The 17,549-nt window shown below is 44.5% G+C and overlaps 5 non-coding genes across 5 annotated transcripts; 2 read left to right on the top strand and 3 right to left on the bottom strand.

Annotated features, from left to right (window-relative positions):
* Positions 1–12,926: 12,926 nt before the first annotated feature.
* On the top strand, positions 12,927–13,008 carry trnas-uga (transfer RNA serine (anticodon UGA)). Its single transcript has one exon. It is a non-coding gene; the product is annotated as a tRNA-Ser (tRNA).
* Positions 13,009–13,178: 170 nt separating this feature from the next.
* trnai-aau (transfer RNA isoleucine (anticodon AAU)) lies at positions 13,179–13,252 on the bottom strand. Its single transcript has one exon. It is a non-coding gene; the product is annotated as a tRNA-Ile (tRNA).
* A 298-nt stretch (positions 13,253–13,550) lies between these two features.
* On the bottom strand, positions 13,551–13,632 carry trnal-cag (transfer RNA leucine (anticodon CAG)). Its single transcript has one exon. It is a non-coding gene; the product is annotated as a tRNA-Leu (tRNA).
* A 679-nt stretch (positions 13,633–14,311) lies between these two features.
* LOC131703326 (small nucleolar RNA U3) lies at positions 14,312–14,531 on the bottom strand. Its single transcript, XR_009309791.1, has one exon. It is a non-coding gene; the product is annotated as a small nucleolar RNA U3 (small nucleolar RNA).
* Positions 14,532–16,123: 1,592 nt separating this feature from the next.
* On the top strand, positions 16,124–16,195 carry trnaw-cca (transfer RNA tryptophan (anticodon CCA)). Its single transcript has one exon. It is a non-coding gene; the product is annotated as a tRNA-Trp (tRNA).
* The last annotated feature ends 1,354 nt before the right edge of the window (positions 16,196–17,549 follow it).

Below are 17,549 nucleotides of genomic sequence, written 5' to 3'. Positions count from 1 at the left end.
GGACCGCGGGAATCCGAAGCCTGAGAGGCAGCTGTTCCCACCTTCACCAGCAGAGCAAGAATGCCTGCTGGTTTCCCCATCACAACCAGCAGAGGTAGAATGCCTGCTGGTTTCCCCAGCCCAACCAGCAGAGGAAGAATGCCTGCTGGTTTCCCCAGCCCAACCAGCAGAGGAAGAATGCCTGCTGGTTTCCCCAGCACAACCAGCAGAGGAAGAATGACTGTTGGTTTCCCCAGCACAACCAGCAGAGGAAGAATGCCTGCTGGTTTCCCCAGCACAACCAGCAGAGGAAGAATGCCTGCTGGTTTCCCCAGCACAACCAGCAGAGGAAGAATGCCTGCTGGTTTCCCCTTCAGAAGCAGAGCCGCACCAGTCCGCTGCAAGAGAGGCAGAGCAGCACCAGTCCCCTGAAAAAGGGGGAGACTACACGCTGCTCCCACCTCCATCGGCAGGAGACTACACGCTGCTCCCACCTTCACCGGCAGGAGCAGAGCAGCCGGAGCTGCCTCTGCCACTTCCAGGAGCAGAGGAGCAGGAGCTGCCTCTGCCTCCGCCACCTACATCGGCAGGAGCAGAGCAGCCGGAGCTGCCTCTGCCTCCGCCACCTACACCGGCAGGAGCAAAGGAGCAGGAGCTGCCTCTGCCACTTCCAGGAGCAGAGGAGCAGGAGCTGCCTCTGCCACTTCCAGGAGCAGAGGAGCTGCCTCTGCCTCTGCCACTGCCAGAAGCAGAACAGCAGGAGCTGTTTCTGCTTCCCATACCTCCACCATGGGGAGTACGGTGGCCGGAGCCCCAGAAAGGGGAGCTGTCGGCCACGAAGAAGGGGGAGGAGGTCTGGAGACCACCAACCCCAGCAGCAGTTTCGCTGCCGGAGATCGTGGGGGAGGTCAGGTGACCTGCTCCCACTGCAGCAGTTTCGCTGCCGGAGATCGTGGGGGAGGTCCGGAGACCTGCTCCCACTGCAGCAGTTTCGCTGCCGGAGATCGTGGGGGAGGTCCGGAGACCTGCTCCCACTGCAGCTTCTTCGCTGCCGGCAGTACTGTGGTCGGAGCCCCACCAAAGGGAGCTACCGGCTACAAAGAAGGGGGACGAGGTCTGGAGACCACTTTCCCCAGCAGCAGTTTCGCTGCAGGAGTTCTTGTGGCCGGAGCCCCACAGGAGGGAGCTGCCGGCTACGAAGAAGGGGGAGGTCGGGGGACCACCTGCCCCCGCAGCTTTTTCGCTGCAGGACGGGACCAACAGGCTGTCAGCCGTGCCACTACCGGCAGGGGTGCTGACAGCATGGCCAGCCATGGGCCCACTGAAGCCTCCCTTCCCAGCCCGAGACTTTGTCCTGGACTGCTGGATTTTTAAGGGGGGAGGTGGCCGTTGAGGCCATGTGTGCTGCGCACAAGGGGGGGTATATGTGGCAAAGTGCCCCGCCCCTGTGTGCATTTGTGTGTTTTGTGTATGTATGCGTGCGTATGTTAAATGTTGCTGTATAGATTGGTACACGGGATATAAACGGGTCTGTGTTTCACGTGTATTTAAAAAGTGTAGATTTGTATTTAGGCACGAGGAGAGCACAAATCACTTCAAGTGCTGGTTAAATGTAATATGTGAGCACGGGGTTGCACAGAATTAATTCACGTGCTGGGATTCAAGTGAATAATTAATTAGTAATTGAATCCCAGCACAATAGTATATATAGACGCACATTTCTTGCACTCAGGGTTGGGTGTTCGGAAGAGGAGAACGGGTGAGAGAGAGAGGAGTAAAAGTAAAGTGAAGAAAGATCGTAAATATAATAGTTGTTTGTACTCACCGTGTTTGTTTGTCTCCGTGCACCGTTTGTTAAGTGTTTAGTCCATTTTGTTTATATGTTTCTTTTGGCTATCAGTGCCGTGTCCTGTTTTGTGCTGTTTACAACCCTTTTATTTGTTAAATAAACGCTGAGTGCAGCCATTGCACTCAGCTCATCATCACCACCGTCTCTGTCTGTGTATTCCTTTTCTGGTCTGACGCCACCCACTCTGGCCGTCTTTGTGACAAGCACACACACACACATTGAGAGAGACACACACTGAGACACACACACATTGAGAGACATACACTCACTTTAACACACACACATTGCAAGAGAAACACACTGAGACACACACACACTGAGAGAGAAACACACTGAGACACACACACACATTCAGAGAGAAACAAACTGAGACACACACACATTGAGAGAGAAACACACTGAGACACACACACACTGAGAGAGAAACACACCAAGACACACATTGAGATACACACACACACACACACATTGATAGAGACACACACTGAGACACACACATTGAGAGAGAGACACACACACACATTGAGAGAGACACAGACTGAGACACACACACACAGAGAAACACACCGAGACACACACTCACACACACACATTGGGAGAGACACACACACACATTGAGATAGACACACACTGAGACACACACACACATTGAGAGACACACACACACATTGAGAGAGACACACACTGAGACACACATACACACATATACACACACATTGAGATAGAAACACACCGAGACACAGACACACATTGAGAGACATACACACACACACACACACACACTCATTGACAGTGTTCTTCTCTATTCATTGTCTTCCCTGAATTATAGAAGGCGTTCCTTTTTTTCCGAGTATTCAGGTTCCTCTATAAATGTCACCAAAGTTTCCGAGCCTCTCTCTGAGTGACTGTTCGCCCAGTCAGTTCTGTTATGTGCTGAGAATATTATATCATTGGGTCAATCGGGGTCAGGGGTCACTCTTAGAGAGATCTATGACAGACAACTGAATAAATGTTCATTGAGACATGACTTCAAATCTGTCTGTATATTGGTTTATCTGCCTTTCTGTCTTGTCTGTCATTCTGTTTATCTATCAGTCTATCTCTCTCCCCTCCCTTCTGCTCTCTCACACTCTCTCCTCTCTCTCCCCACGCAGGCTCGGTGTCTGTCTGGCTGTTGCTCTGGCTGGCAGTCTGCTCCCCTAGCCCTGCCTATTCCTGCCCCAGGCTGTGTGTCTGTTACCCCTCCCCGATGATGGTCAGCTGCCAGTCTCAGAACTTCTCGGCGGTGCCGGCCGGCATTCCCTATGACAGCCAGAGAGTATTCCTCCAAAACAACCGCATCACAGAGCTGCAGGCAGAGTCCTTCGGCTTCCAGACACAGGTACCGTCTTGCCCTGTTCACACTTCACATTTATGGGTAACCCCCTTTTCTCCCCCAATTTATAAATTGTTTTTAAGACTATGTCTGCCTCACCACTGCTGCTGCTGCTGCGATCTCCCCCACAGTGACTCCTTCTCGGCTGGGAGAGGCTGGAGATAGACAAACGCACTCAAGCTTTTGTCCTCCGAAACAACAACGTGCAAGCCCACACAATAATCTAAATGTAATTCAATTACATACTTATTTTGTTCATATATGTAGTCTTTTACAGAGTTTTTTAAACATACATATATAATTACAGGAAGGTAGGATGTTGGAGACAAATAGAAAATGTATGGGGGGGTCCATCTTTAAGAGACACTATTTCACTGTCCCTTGAGTGCAGGTCTCTTAATACATGTTTGACTGTAACTTGAAATTGAGCTTGAAAATGATCTTCCTCTCTCTCCCCCACCTCTCTCTCTCTCCCTCTCATCAGGTCCTGTGGCTCTACTCCAACAACATCAGCTCCATCAAACCCGATTCCTTCAGTGACATGCGAGATCTGGAGGAGCTGGACCTGGGGGATAACCCCTCCCTGCGCACCCTCCATCCTGACTCCTTCCGGGGGCTGGACAAGCTGCAGAGCCTGCACATATACCGCTGCCAGCTGGGGACCCTGCCCGGAAACATCTTCAAAAAACTCTACAGCCTGCAGTTCCTTTACCTGCAGGACAACCTGCTGCAACACATCCAGGTGAGAGAGAGAGAGAGAGAGAGAGAGAGAGAGAGAGAGAGACATCCTATCTAATACAGTGCGCCTCCAACCCTGCTCCTGGAGCCCCCCCCATCCCCCCCATCCTATCTAATACAGTGTGTCTCCAACCCTGCTCCCGGAGAGCCCCCTCTATCCTATCTAATACAGTGTGTCTCAATCCTGCTCCTGGAGAGCCCCCTCTATCCTATCTAATAGAGTGTGTCTCAACCCTGCTCCTGGAGAGCCCCCTCTATCCTATCTAATACAGTGTGTCTCAATCCTGCTCCTGGAGAGCCCCCTCTATCCTATCTAATACAGTGTGTCTCAACCCTGCTCCTGGAGAGCCCCCTCTATCCTATCTAATACAGTGTGTCTCAATCCTGCTCCTGGAGAGCCCCCTCTATCCTATCTAATACAGTCTGTCTCAACCCTGCTCCTGGGTGGGAAGGGGTGACAGGAGGCAGATACATACAGGAGAGCTATAACACAAATAATTTTAATTATATAATTTAACATACAACTTTTTGGTAGTACTGAATTTTCATGTGCCAAATATCAATCTCTGTCCCTCCCCTTCCCCCTCCCTCTCTCTCCCCCTCTCAGGACAATCTCTTCTCAGACCTGGTGAATCTCACTCACCTCTTCCTCCACGGCAACCAAATCCGAGTCCTGTCTGAAAATGTCTTCAGAGGGCTGGTCAACCTGGACAGGCTCCTCCTCCACGAGAACCGAGTGTGACAGGTCAACTGCAAATCCTTCAGGGACCTGGGTCACCTCACCACCCTCTTCCTCTTCAACAACGCCCTAACAGACCTCCCTGCTTCGGCCCTCTCCGATCTCTCATCCCTGCAGTTCCTCAGACTCAACGGAAACCCCTGGAGCTGCTCCTGCCAGGCCCGCCCTCTCTGGGAATGGTTCCGTCAGGTCCGGATCTCCAGCTCCGAGCTCCTCTGCACCGGTCCCGAGGAGAGGAAAGGTCTAGATTTGAGGTTCTTGAGAGAAATCGATTTCGCTCCCTGCCCCATGATGCCTTACTATCCGAGAGCCCGCGTCACTTACACCTTCAGCACCAGAACGAGATGGTGGTTCCCCAAATCGGGCAAGGCAAGCGGGGGGAATTCGGACAAATCTAAAGGCTTGGATGGAAAGAAAGGACAACAGCAAGACAACAGTTACATCAGTCCAGATAAAAGTCAAACCAAAAGTTACGAAGCTGAGTCCACATTGACGAAAGTTAAAGAGCAAGACTACTGGGATAAATATGAAAACGAAGACTCCACTATTCGTTGTTACAAGTTGGATTGTTTGAAAGAAGCAAACGGGAAGTCCAGAGGCGTTTGTCCAGACGCGTCCCTCTTTCTCCTCTCTCTCTCCCTCACTCTCACCCTCTCCCTCTCTCTCACCCTTCACTTTCTTTTTCCTGAAACCATGTGAAGAGCATTTGTGAATTTCCCCTTAAAGTCTATATTGAAAAGATATTACGATTCAATTACTGCTCTGCAGTGTTGAGTTTCCTATAGACCAGCTCTGCTCTGAAACTGCTGTGCGATAATGAGTCTTATTAAAACTGCTGTGCGATAATGAGTCTTATTAAAACTGCTGTGTGATAATGAGTCTTATTAAAACTGCTGTGTGATAATGAGTCTTATTGAAACTGCTGTGCAATAGGGAGTCTTATTGAAACTGCTGTGCAATAGGTAGTCTCATTGAAACTGCTGTGCAATAGGGAGTCTCATTGAAACTGCTGTGCAATAGGGAGTCTTATTGAAACTGCTGTGCGTTAGGCAGTCTTATTGAAACTGCTGTGTGATAGGGAGTCTTATTGAAACTGCTGTGTGATAGGGAGTCTTATTGAAACTGCTGTGCAATAGGGAGTCTCATTGAAACTGCTGTGCAATAGGGAGTCTTATTGAAACTGCTGTGCGTTAGGCAGTCTTATTAAAACTGCTGTGCGTTAGGCAGTCTTATTGAAACTGCTGTGTGATAGGGAGTCTTATTGAAACTGCTGTGCAATAGGGAGTCTTATTAAAACTGCTGTGAAATAGGATGAGTCTCATTGAAACTGCTGTGTGACAGGGGGTCTTATTGAAACTGCTGTGCAATAGGGAGTCTTATTGAAACTGCTGTGAAATAGGGAGTCTAATTGAAACTGCTGTGTGATAGGGAGTCTTATTGAAACTGCTGTGTGATAGGGAGTCTTATTGAAAATGCTGTGTAATAGGGAGTCTCATTGAAACTGCTTTGCGATAGGGAGTCTCATTGAAAGTGTTTGAGAGAGACCCAGGGAAAGCACTGTTTTAAAAGGAACTAATCTAAAAAGTTATATAAAAAAATGAAATGTTGTCTTTCCTATAGACTCGCTCTGTACAGCTCTGCAGTGTTGATCTGTCTTTCCTTTTAACCTGCTCTGTGCAGCTCTGCAGTGTTGAGTTTCCTATAGAACTGCTCTGTGCAGCTCTGCAGTGTTGAGTTTCCTATAGACCTGCTCTGTGCAGCTCTGCAGTGTTGAGTTTCCTATAGAACTGCTCTGTGCAGCTCTGCAGTGTTGAGTTTCCTATAGACCTGCTCTGTGCAGCTCTGCAGTGTTGAGTTTCCTATAGACCTGCTCTGTGCAGCTCTGCCGTCTTGAGTTTCCTATAGACCTGCTCTGTGCAGCTCTGCAGTGTTGAGTTTCCTATAGACCTGCTCTGTGCAGCTCTGCAGTGTTGAGTTTCCTACAGACCTGCTCTGTGCAGCTCTGTTCATAATGAATTACAAATTACACTTCTTTTAAAGTGTTTTGCCTTTTTTTCCCAGTTTTATGTCTCTCTCTCTCTCGCTCTCTATCTCTCTCTCTCTCTCTCTCTCTCTCTCTCTCTCTCTTTGACTTTCTTAATTGCTATGAAAATCACTACAAAATATTCTGCAACTGTTTTAAGATGTTTAAAGATTATATATATATACAAAAAGTGTTTCAGATGTTACAATTTGAAACTGTTTTCTTTTTACTTTGAAATTGCATGTATTTTATTTAATTTCAGTGCAAAATGACTGTTTTTTTTTTTGAAGGGACTGATCCATTTAGGTGCAGTCAAAGAGAGGGGTGAGGGAGTTTGGACTAGTAGTAATACTGTAATAATAATAATAATAATAATAATAATAATAATAATGATAATAATATGCACAATAGCCTTAGACCAATCACCCCCTATACTAACTATAATGGACTGTTCCGTGTTACTTTGTACTTTTTTTTTTTTTTTAAAGGTGTTGGATTGCCTGAATTTGTGTAATTTTAGGAATTTGTTTATAAAGTTGTGTATTGATTTTTTCATTTATGTATTTATTTGTTTATTTTGTTCATTCATTTTCATAAGTGTTAGATCTCAGGAATTAAAGATTTACAACATTTTTATGGATTTTAAAAACAGCACTGTACTGCACTGGGGATCTGAGAGCCAGCTAATTCAATACAGTCCAGTCTAATCTAACAGCACGGTACTGTACTGGAGATATGAGAGCCAGCTAATTCAATACAGTCCAGTCTAATCTAACAGCACGGTACTGTACTGGGGATCTGAGAGCCAGCTAATTCAATACAGTCCAGTCTAATCTAACAGCACGGTACTGTACTTGGGATCTGAGAGCCAGCTAATTCAATACATTCCAGTCTAATCTAACAGCACTGTACTGTACTGGGGATCTGAGAGCCAGCTAATTCAATACAGTCCAGTCTAACCTGACAGCACAGTACTGTACTGGGGATCTGAGAGCCAGCTAATTCAATACAGTCCAGTCTAATCTAACAGCATTGTACTGTACTGGGGATCTGAGAGCCAGCTAATTCAATACAGTCCAGTCTAATCTAACAGCACGGTACTGTACTGGGGAACTGAGAGCCAGCTAATTCAATACAGTCCAGTCTTATCTAACAGCACTGTACTGGAGATCTGAGAGCCAGTTTCTTCATACAGTCCAGTCTAATCTAACAGCACTGTACTGTACTCATGATCTGAGAGCCAGCTAATTCAATACAGTCCAGTCTAATCTAACAGCACGGTACTGTACTGGGAATCTGAGAGCCAGCTAATTCAATACAGTCCAGTCTAATCTAACAGCACTGTACTGTACTGGGGATCTGAGAGCCAGCTAATTCAATACAGTCCAGTCGAATCTAACAGCACGGTACTGTACTGGGGATCTGAGAGCCAGCTAATTCAATACAGTCCAGTCTAATCTAACAGCACTGTACTGTACTGGAGATATGAGAGCCAGCTAATTCAATACAGTCCAGTCTAATCTAACAGCACAGTACTGTACTGGGGATCTGGGAGACAGCTAATTCAATACAGTCCAGTCGAATCTAACAGCACTGTGCTGTACTGGGGATCTGAGAGCCAGCTAATTCAATACAGTCCAGTCTAATCTAACAGCACTGTACTGTACTGGGGATCTGAGAGCCAGCTAATTCAATACAGTCCAGTCTAATCTAACAGCACGGTACTGTACTGGGGAACTGAGAGCCAGCTAATTCAATACAGTCCAGTCTAATCTAACAGCACTGTAATGTACTGGGGATCTGAGAGCCAGCTAATTCAGTACAGTCCAGTCTTATCTAACAGCACTGTACTGGAGATCTGAGAGCCAGTTTCTTCATACAGTCCAGTCTAATCTAACAGCACTGTACTGTACTCATGATCTGAGAGCCAGCTAATTCAATACAGTCCAGTCTAATCTAACAGCACTGTACTGTACTCATGATCTGAGAGCCAGCTAATTCAATACAGTCCAGTCTAATCTAACAGCACGGTACTGTACTTTGAATCTGAGAGCCAGCTAATTCAATACAGTCCAGTCTAATCTAACAGCACTGTACTGTACTGGGGATCTGAGAGCCAGCTAATTCAATACAGTCCAGTCGAATCTAACAGCACGGTACTGTACTGGGGATCTGAGAGCCAGCTAATTCAATACAGTCCAGTCTAATCTAACAGCACTGTACTGTACTGGAGATATGAGAGCCAGCTAATTCAATACAGTCCAGTCTAATCTAACAGCACAGTACTGTACTGGGGATCTGGGAGACAGCTAATTCAATACAGTCCAGTCGAATCTAACAGCACTGTGCTGTACTGGGGATCTGAGAGCCAGCTAATTCAATACAGTCCAGTCTAATCTAACAGCACTGTACTGTACTGGGGATCTGAGAGCCAGCTAATTCAATACAGTCCAGTCTAATCTAACAGCACGGTACTGTACTGGGGAACTGAGAGCCAGCTAATTCAATACAGTCCAGTCTAACCTAACAGCACTGTACTGTACTGGGGATCTGAGAGCCAGCTAATTCAATACAGTCCAGTCTAATCTAACAGCACTGTACTGTACTGGAGATATGAGAGCCAGCTAATTCAATACAGTCCAGTCTAATCTAACAGCACGGTACTGTACTGGGGATCTGAGAGCCAGCTAATTCAATACAGTCCAGTCTAATCTAACAGCACTGTACTGGGGATCTGAGAGCCAGCTAATTCAGTACAGTCCAGTCTTATCTAACAGCACTGTACTGGAGATCTGAGAGCCAGTTTATTCAATACAGTCCAGTCTAATCTAACAGCACTGTACTGTACTCATGATCTGAGAGCCAGCTAATTCAATACAGTCCAGTCTAATCTAACAGCACTGTACTGTACTGGGAATCTGAGAGCCAGCTAATTCAATACAGTCCAGTCTGATCTAACAGCACTGTACTGTACTGGGGATCTGAGAGCCAGCTAATTCAATACAGTCCAGTCGAATCTAACAGCACGGTACTGTACTGGGGATCTGAGAGCCAGCTAATTCAATACAGTCCAGTCTAATCTAACAGCACTGTACTGGGGATCTGAGAGCCAGCTAATTCAATACAGTCCAGTCTAATCTAACAGCACGGTACTGTACTGGGGATCTGAGAGCCAGCTAATTCTATACAGTCCAGTCGAATCTAACAGCACTGTGCTGTACTGGGGATCTGAGAGCCAGCTAATTCAATACAGTCCAGTCTAATCTAACAGCACTGTACTGTACTGGGGAACTGAGAGCCAGCTAATTCAATACAGTCCAGTCTAATCTAACAGCACTGTACTGTACTGGGGATCTGAGAGACAGCTAATTCAATACAGTCCAGTCTAATCTAACAGCACTGTACTGTACTGGAGATATGAGAGCCAGCTAATTCAATACAGTCCAGTCTAATCTAACAGCACTGTACTGGGGATCTGAGAGCCAGCTAATTCAGTACAGTCCAGTCTTATCTAACAGCACTGTACTGGAGATCTGAGAGCCAGTTTATTCAATACAGTCCAGTCTAATCTAACAGCACTGTACTGTACTCATGATCTGAGAGCCAGCTAATTCAATACAGTCCAGTCTAATCTAACAGCACGGTACTGTACTGGGAATCTGAGAGCCAGCTAATTCAATACAGTCCAGTCGAATCTAACAGCACTGTACTGGGGATCTGAGAGCCAGCTAATTCAATACAGTCCAGTCTAATCTAACAGCACTGCACTGTACTGGGGATCTGAGAGCCAGCTAATTCAATACAGTCCAGTCTAATCTAACAGCACGGTACTGTACTGGGGATCTGAGAGCCAGCTAATTCAATACAGTCCAGTCTAATCTAACAGTACTGTACAGTACTGGGGATCTGAGAGCAAGCTAATTCAATACATTCCAGTCTAATCTAACAGCACGGTACTGTACTGGAGATATGAGAGCCAGCTAATTCAATACAGTCCAGTCTAATCTAACAGCACTGTACTGTACTGGGGATCTGAGAGCCAGCTAATTCAATACAGTCCAGTCTAATCTAACAGCACGGTACTGTACTCATGATCTGAGAGCCAGCTAATTCAATACAGTCCAGTCTAATCTAACAGCACGGTACTGTACTGGAGATCTGAGAGCCAGCTAATTCAATACATTCCAGTCTAATCTAACAGCACTGTACTGTACTGGGGATCTGAGAGCCAGCTAATTCAATACAGTCCAGTCTAATCTAACAGCACGGTACTGTACTGGGGATCTGAGAGCCAGCTAATGCAATACAGTCCAGTCTAATCTAACAGCACTGTACTATACTGGAGATATGAGAGCCAGCTAATTCAATACAGTCCAGTCTAATCTAACAGCACTGTACTGGGGATCTGAGAGCCAGCTAATTCAGTACAGTCCAGTGTTATCTAACAGCACTGTACTGGAGATCTGAGAGCCAGTTTATTCAATACAGTCCAGTCTAATCTAACAGCACTGTACTGGGGATCTGAGAGCCAGCTAATTCAATACATTCCAGTCTAATCTAACAGCACGGTACTGTACTGGAGATCTGAGAGCCAGCTAATTCAATACATTCCAGTCTAATCTAACAGCACTGTACTGTACTGGGGATCTGAGAGCCAGCTAATTCAATACAGTCCAGTCTAATCTAACAGCACGGTACTGTACTGGTGACCTGAGAGCCAGCTAATTCAATACAGTCCAGTCTAATCTAACAGCACTGTACTGTACTGGGGATCTGAGAGCCAGCTAATGCAATACAGTCCAGTCTAATCTAACAGCACTGTACTGTACTGGAGATATGAGAGCCAGCTAATTCAATACAGTCCAGTCTAATCTAACAGCACGGTACTGTACTGTACTGGACATTTTGGTATTGAATGTGTTCACATGCGACAATTGACAAGCTCTTACCAAGATGGCTGCCCAACAACAAACAGAAAAAAAAACGAAAAAATGAAAAAAAGAGGGGATATGGCAGGAAGACAAGTAAGAGAATAATCTTTTTTATTGTATTTTCTTAATTAAACAGGAAATAGGAAACTTTTTTTTTTCTCAGCGTCTTTTCTGTGTTTTCAACGTGTTGTGTTGTCAGGATACCGTACACACTTAACTCGCTCAGTCAAAAATAGATTTTTTGAAGCTTAACTATTTAATTTATTTTGTTGTAATATTTAAAAAAAATCTCCCAATTTGGAATATCCAATTGTTTTTTTTTATGGCGCTGCTGCAACTTCCCGTATCGACTCGGGAGAACGAAGACTCATGATGCGCTTCCTCTGAAACAAACGCCGTCAGCCACCCTCCTCTTGTCACACTGCAACAGCAAAGACAACCGCACCTGGCTGTAGCGGTGTTGGAGGAAACGCAGTTCCGCCCACAACTCGCAGGCGACCGGTCGCCACAGGAGTCGCTGGAGCTTGTTGAGACAAGGATTACCAAGCTGACCTAAGCCCTCCCAACCCGGGTGGCACTCTGCCAACTGTGCGCCGCCCCCTCGGCGTTCCTGTCGGCGATGGCATAGTCTGGATTGGAACCAGCGATCTCCAGGCTATAAGGCACACCCTGCAATTCAGATGAAGCGCCTCAGCTGGATGCGCCACGCTCCCCCCAACAATTCAGCAATTCAGTAGGCTACATTTGACCCGTTCAGTTAATCAGTGCAATGTTTTTCACTAGTTTTCTGTTAGGTTATCATCTGTTTTCTTTCTCAGTATTAGCCGTGATTTCCTGGAAAATGTGACAGTGGCGACCTGCAAGTTTGGTCCATCCATAATTAAATACTCTACTGCAGTTACTGCTTGCTCTTAAATATAACTCTATTTAATGCATTGCAGTTGCTCTTATTTAAACTGCCTTTACATTGATTTCCACATTCCATTTTGCACTCGTTATTCGTCCGATTTGATCTCCATTCTGCTTCCAAGCTGATGGCTGGGAAGCCTATTGTTTCTTTTAGGATTAAATAGCTACGTATTTTGGAATAAAGATGTATTCATTATTATGAACGTTACAGAAAGTATATTGTATTTACTTTTCCCATGTGTGCTTGCCTTGTACAAATCTGACAGAGTTTCAACAAAGGCATTTGACTTGGGTTCATTAGTTAGCCTATACTGCCATCTACAGCATTACTGCGGGAGCCGTTTACTTCTTTTGGATATTTTCACAACTAACCGGGCGAGCATGTAGTCGTGGCCGAGTGGTTAAGGCGATGGACTTGAAATCCATTGGGGTTTCCCCGCGCAGGTTCGAATCCTGCCGACTACGTAAGTGTTGTTTTTAATTGATTGTATGTGTTCATTGTTAATACATGTTTAAAGCACAGGAAGTCTGAAATATTACTGGTTGTACTGCATATCGCTTCAGTTCATTTTGTTAAAGATTGTTCATTTTGGCACCATTACAAATGCTGTGGTTTCTTTAAAGAAGAAAAGCCATGGCCCGTACAGGGATCAAACCCGCAACCTTGGCGTTATTAGCACCACGCTCTAACCAACTGAGCTAACCGGCCACACACTCAAAACTTGATACTAGAACCCGAGGAAAATAAGTCCTGCGGACATTATGATTGTTCTACCAAGATGTTCTCATGTTAAACTGAACAATAACACATTCAAAGTATTGGAAAGGCATAATTAGAGGCCTCGTCATAATGAGGCAGTTTAACAGTGTGAAGGATGTGGTGAGGTGCAGGCTTGCGGTGACTTTCTCTCATTTAACGACCTTGTGATTTGAATACTAACAAGAAAAACAAATCAAATTACCAAGCATTCGGTGGACGTTTTAAGAAATAAATAAACAAACAGATTTGTCAGAAGTGGGATTCGAACCCACGCCTCCAGAGAGACTGCGACCTGAACGCAGCGCCTTAGACCGCTCGGCCATCCTGACTTACACTGACGACTTTGCACAACACTGCAGTACACTGCTGAACCTCCAATGTCTGACGCTACAGTAAATCACCTGGGGGGTGTGTGAACTTATTCTTTATCTGTTTATATTAAGGAGGGCGACCTGTTTCGTCGCATTCTATATGGGATCACAAGGACACTCCTCTTACAGACAGAAAATATACGGCAAACAGAGCGATCGCTTCACGGTTAGAAACAAATCAGAACAGTCTGTTAGCAAATTAACTTCATGAAAAAAAACACACAGGCATTACATAAATGTTACAGATATGTTTCGTAGACACAAAAGTTGTAACATAATTGAGTACATTTGTAAACTATCCGCCAGTAACAGACATTATCTCACATTATCTCTAGTTTCAAACGCATTATCACAGGCGGCACAATTACGACATGGAAAAAATCCAGTATATTTGTCCAGTACACCTAGATCTCTCGAACATTAAAATGAGTCAGCCCTTAAAAAAACACTGTCCGTGTTCATTTCTATGTATATGACATTGTCTATACACAATACCTGTCATGTAAGCCTATTGGTATCAAACCGATCACAATTAATGTGATCCGTGTTTTCAGTCAGATTGATAGTTTTAATCAATCATCGAAAAACATCAGTGCTTTGCAACTGTAGTTCGTCTTGTGTACCTTTAGGCAAGATACCCACTCAGAACGTGTCTGCTTCCTCCAGCCCCCTAAGGAACACTGGAGCGGTCATCAATAACAGGGAGCAGTTGGCCAAAAAAAAAAAAACACTCGCTGTCTCCTTCACGCTCAAAAACGAACACTCTCACTCTTCCTCGTGGATAGCGAGTCCAAGCACTTTATAAACGCATTTCGCTGGCAAATCACTATAGAAATGATCCCGGAAAGTATTGTTTTATGGGCAAGTGGCCGACCGTCTCCCTCCAACTCTGAGTGGCACCGGTAGCTGTGCCGCTGACAAATAGACAGGATCTTTCATATAATGCAATTGCTGTTGCCCAGTGAGGTGTTACAACAACATTTCAAACTCATTCCAAACTGCAGGCGGTTAAAAGCTAAATTGGGTTCAAGTTTCTCGTATGATTTAAAAAGTAGGAGCCGGTTGCCTCATTTGCATTGTCTGCCTTCCTCCTTTGCACTGTGAAGTCTATCAAATTTGTGCTTAAAATCTGAATACGATTCCCATTTGAATCGTATATATTTGGTTTCCATTTTAGCTCTATGCATACACACTGTTCTGTTGAGACTCCCAAGGTGTTATGTAATAAAACACCATAATCGGTTAGCACGTTGGGCTGTTAATCGAAATTTTGGTGTTTCAAGCCCACGCAGAGATGATGCTTTTTGCATTTCTTTATCGCATTAGAAAATGGCACTATAATACGTTTTTATTTCCTCCAATTACACTGAAGAAAAAATGTGCTGTTTTTTTCATTCAAAAAATTAATTAAGAAAAAATAGCCCTAGTCGTGCTGTTTGCAAAAACCCGGGATCGAAGCAGGGACCGTTACAGTCTGAGCTATTTCAGTTGGACGCGATTTTGCTATCCAGGCCGCATTCTTTTCGTCAATCGCCTTTTTGTCAATCCAGTAAACCTGCATGTAATGAGAAACGTTCAACAGTTCGGAAACACCACAATAAAATCCAATGCCTTTGCAAATGTGTTTCCAAACTGTTAGTTTTTCTCCCAAATGTGGTTTCTCAAAAAATGGTTTTGCCTACTTTTTATTATTATTATTACTTTTTCCAGAGTAAGACCAAAAGGCAAACATCCAGGAAATAGTTAAACACTGCTACAGGGCTTGAACTGTCTCAACAAACGTTTAGTGGTTAAAGATAAAGGGCTTTTAACCAGGAGGTCCCCCGGTACAAATCCCACCTCAGCCACTGACTCATTGTGTGACCCTGAGCTAGTCACTTAACCTCACTTAAACTGAACAATAACACATTCAAAGTATTGGAAAGGCATAATTAGAGGCCTGGTCATCATGAGGCAGTTTAACAGTGTGAAGGATGTGGTGAGGTGCAGGCTTGCGGTGACTTTCATGTATTTCATGTCATTAGATGATCAAAGCCCCTTTGTGCCAGTGCGCATTCAGAGGAGACGCGCTGAGAAAATCCATCATCTGTGTCACTCAGTACTGCCAGCTTTCCCTCGTTGGTGATATATTGGTCAGCATAGCTGCTTTCCAAGTAATTGACCCGAGACGATTCCCAGCCAGTACAACTGTGTTTATGCCCACGTTTCAAATAATAAACATCATAAAAGCAAATTGCATTGTTTTATGTTTTCTTTACTTTTAAGCTGAGAATCAAACACACTTCTGACAACTTCATAGCCCTGCTGACTACGAACAAATATTGAGTCGGCTGTTTCCCTTGACCCTGGTGATACCGAGTGTTTTCCTAGTATCAGCATCGGAATTAGCATGCGTTTGGCATGCTTGCTGTGCACTCTAGCATTGCATAACAAGCATGCACTACGGCAGGAATTCGTGGCGCAACGGTAGCGCGTCTGACTCCAGATCAGAAGGTTGCGTGTTCAAATCACGTCGAGGTCAAAGCCTTCTTTGTTTCTATTCCACACCATTTTATTTTGTAATGTGTTTGCAAATACTAGTTTGGAAGAATTTAATGTACAGCAAGTAATAATTGATACCTTTAAGTTGAACAGGCATTTAAGAATTAACAACGAAGACATAAAAAGGGACACAACGCCAACAGAGTTCAAGCCCATCACCTTAACCACTTGGCCACGACTACTTGGTGCAACGTGCCAAGATCTATAAACACAGACCACATATATCACAGACCAAGAACAAATACACACACACTGTTTTAAATAAAACTGACGAAACCATAATCCCTGGTTAAGGAGGCCAGTGCCTTATCCTTTAGGTGACTTCCAGATGGATAGCAGTCAGCGAGACAATACACGACCAGAGGAATAAATTTGTTGATTTTACTATAAAGATTGTTTCAATGAAATCAACAGCTGATACCAAACTCTTGTCAGCACTCAATACCATTTTAATTTCTTTTTTAAATCGGACTAAAATAGCGTTCCTAACACGATTGTATTTTCTGTTGTAAACAGACTACTTGTTGAAGTCACTGAAAAATACTGTGTGTCCAAACATGTATTTAACTTGATTGTTTTAATATTCCAAATAACATATTACTTTGAAAAACATCTCCGTCGGCCACTGGATCGTGGTCTCAGGCTGGGATATGGACCATTGAGAACAGTATAAACGATCTATGACTGGAAGTAGCTTACATGAGAAATGCTCTCGTTAAACATGCTAGGATGATCGACTTCGGCATTCTCCAACTGCTGTTTACATTTTCTAACACGTTATGAGAACTAATACAAAGTTTGACCCTTTCCTTGTAAGTGGGGGTAAGCACAAGTTATTTTCAGATGTAATGTCTTTATTTAAGCACAATCAAGTCCTGCGTAGTGCAAATCACATTACTATATTTTTTATATTAGTCAAGTCCTATTGAAAGAGTTCTTAAATAGTTTCAACATTATCAATGATCAATTTGAAATTTGCTTATTGATTTAAACCAGTATGAGATGCACACTCAAAATGTGTCCCCTTCCTTCAACAACCCCCTGACTGAAGATTGGAGTGGTCATCACTAGCAGCCAGCAGGTGCCCGAAAACAACACTCATTGTCAGCTCGGTGCTGAGAAGTGGCAAGATCTACTTCATTAATATGATACAATGACTGGGCAACAACGAGGTGTTACTTTAACAATACCAACTAACTTGAGACAGCCAAGACGTTGAAGTATACCTTAAGTCTGTCATGTGATGCAATAACAGGTTTTAGCATTTTTGCATTTTCTGCTTGGTCAAACAAGCTCAAGCCACAGCACACAGCGCTGATGCATCGGAACGAGGT

Source organism: Acipenser ruthenus, chromosome 32 (assembly GCF_902713425.1).
Source record: "Acipenser ruthenus chromosome 32, fAciRut3.2 maternal haplotype, whole genome shotgun sequence".
Lineage (NCBI taxonomy): Eukaryota > Metazoa > Chordata > Actinopteri > Acipenseriformes > Acipenseridae > Acipenser > Acipenser ruthenus.
This window is presented reverse-complemented; position numbering and strand designations above follow the sequence as displayed.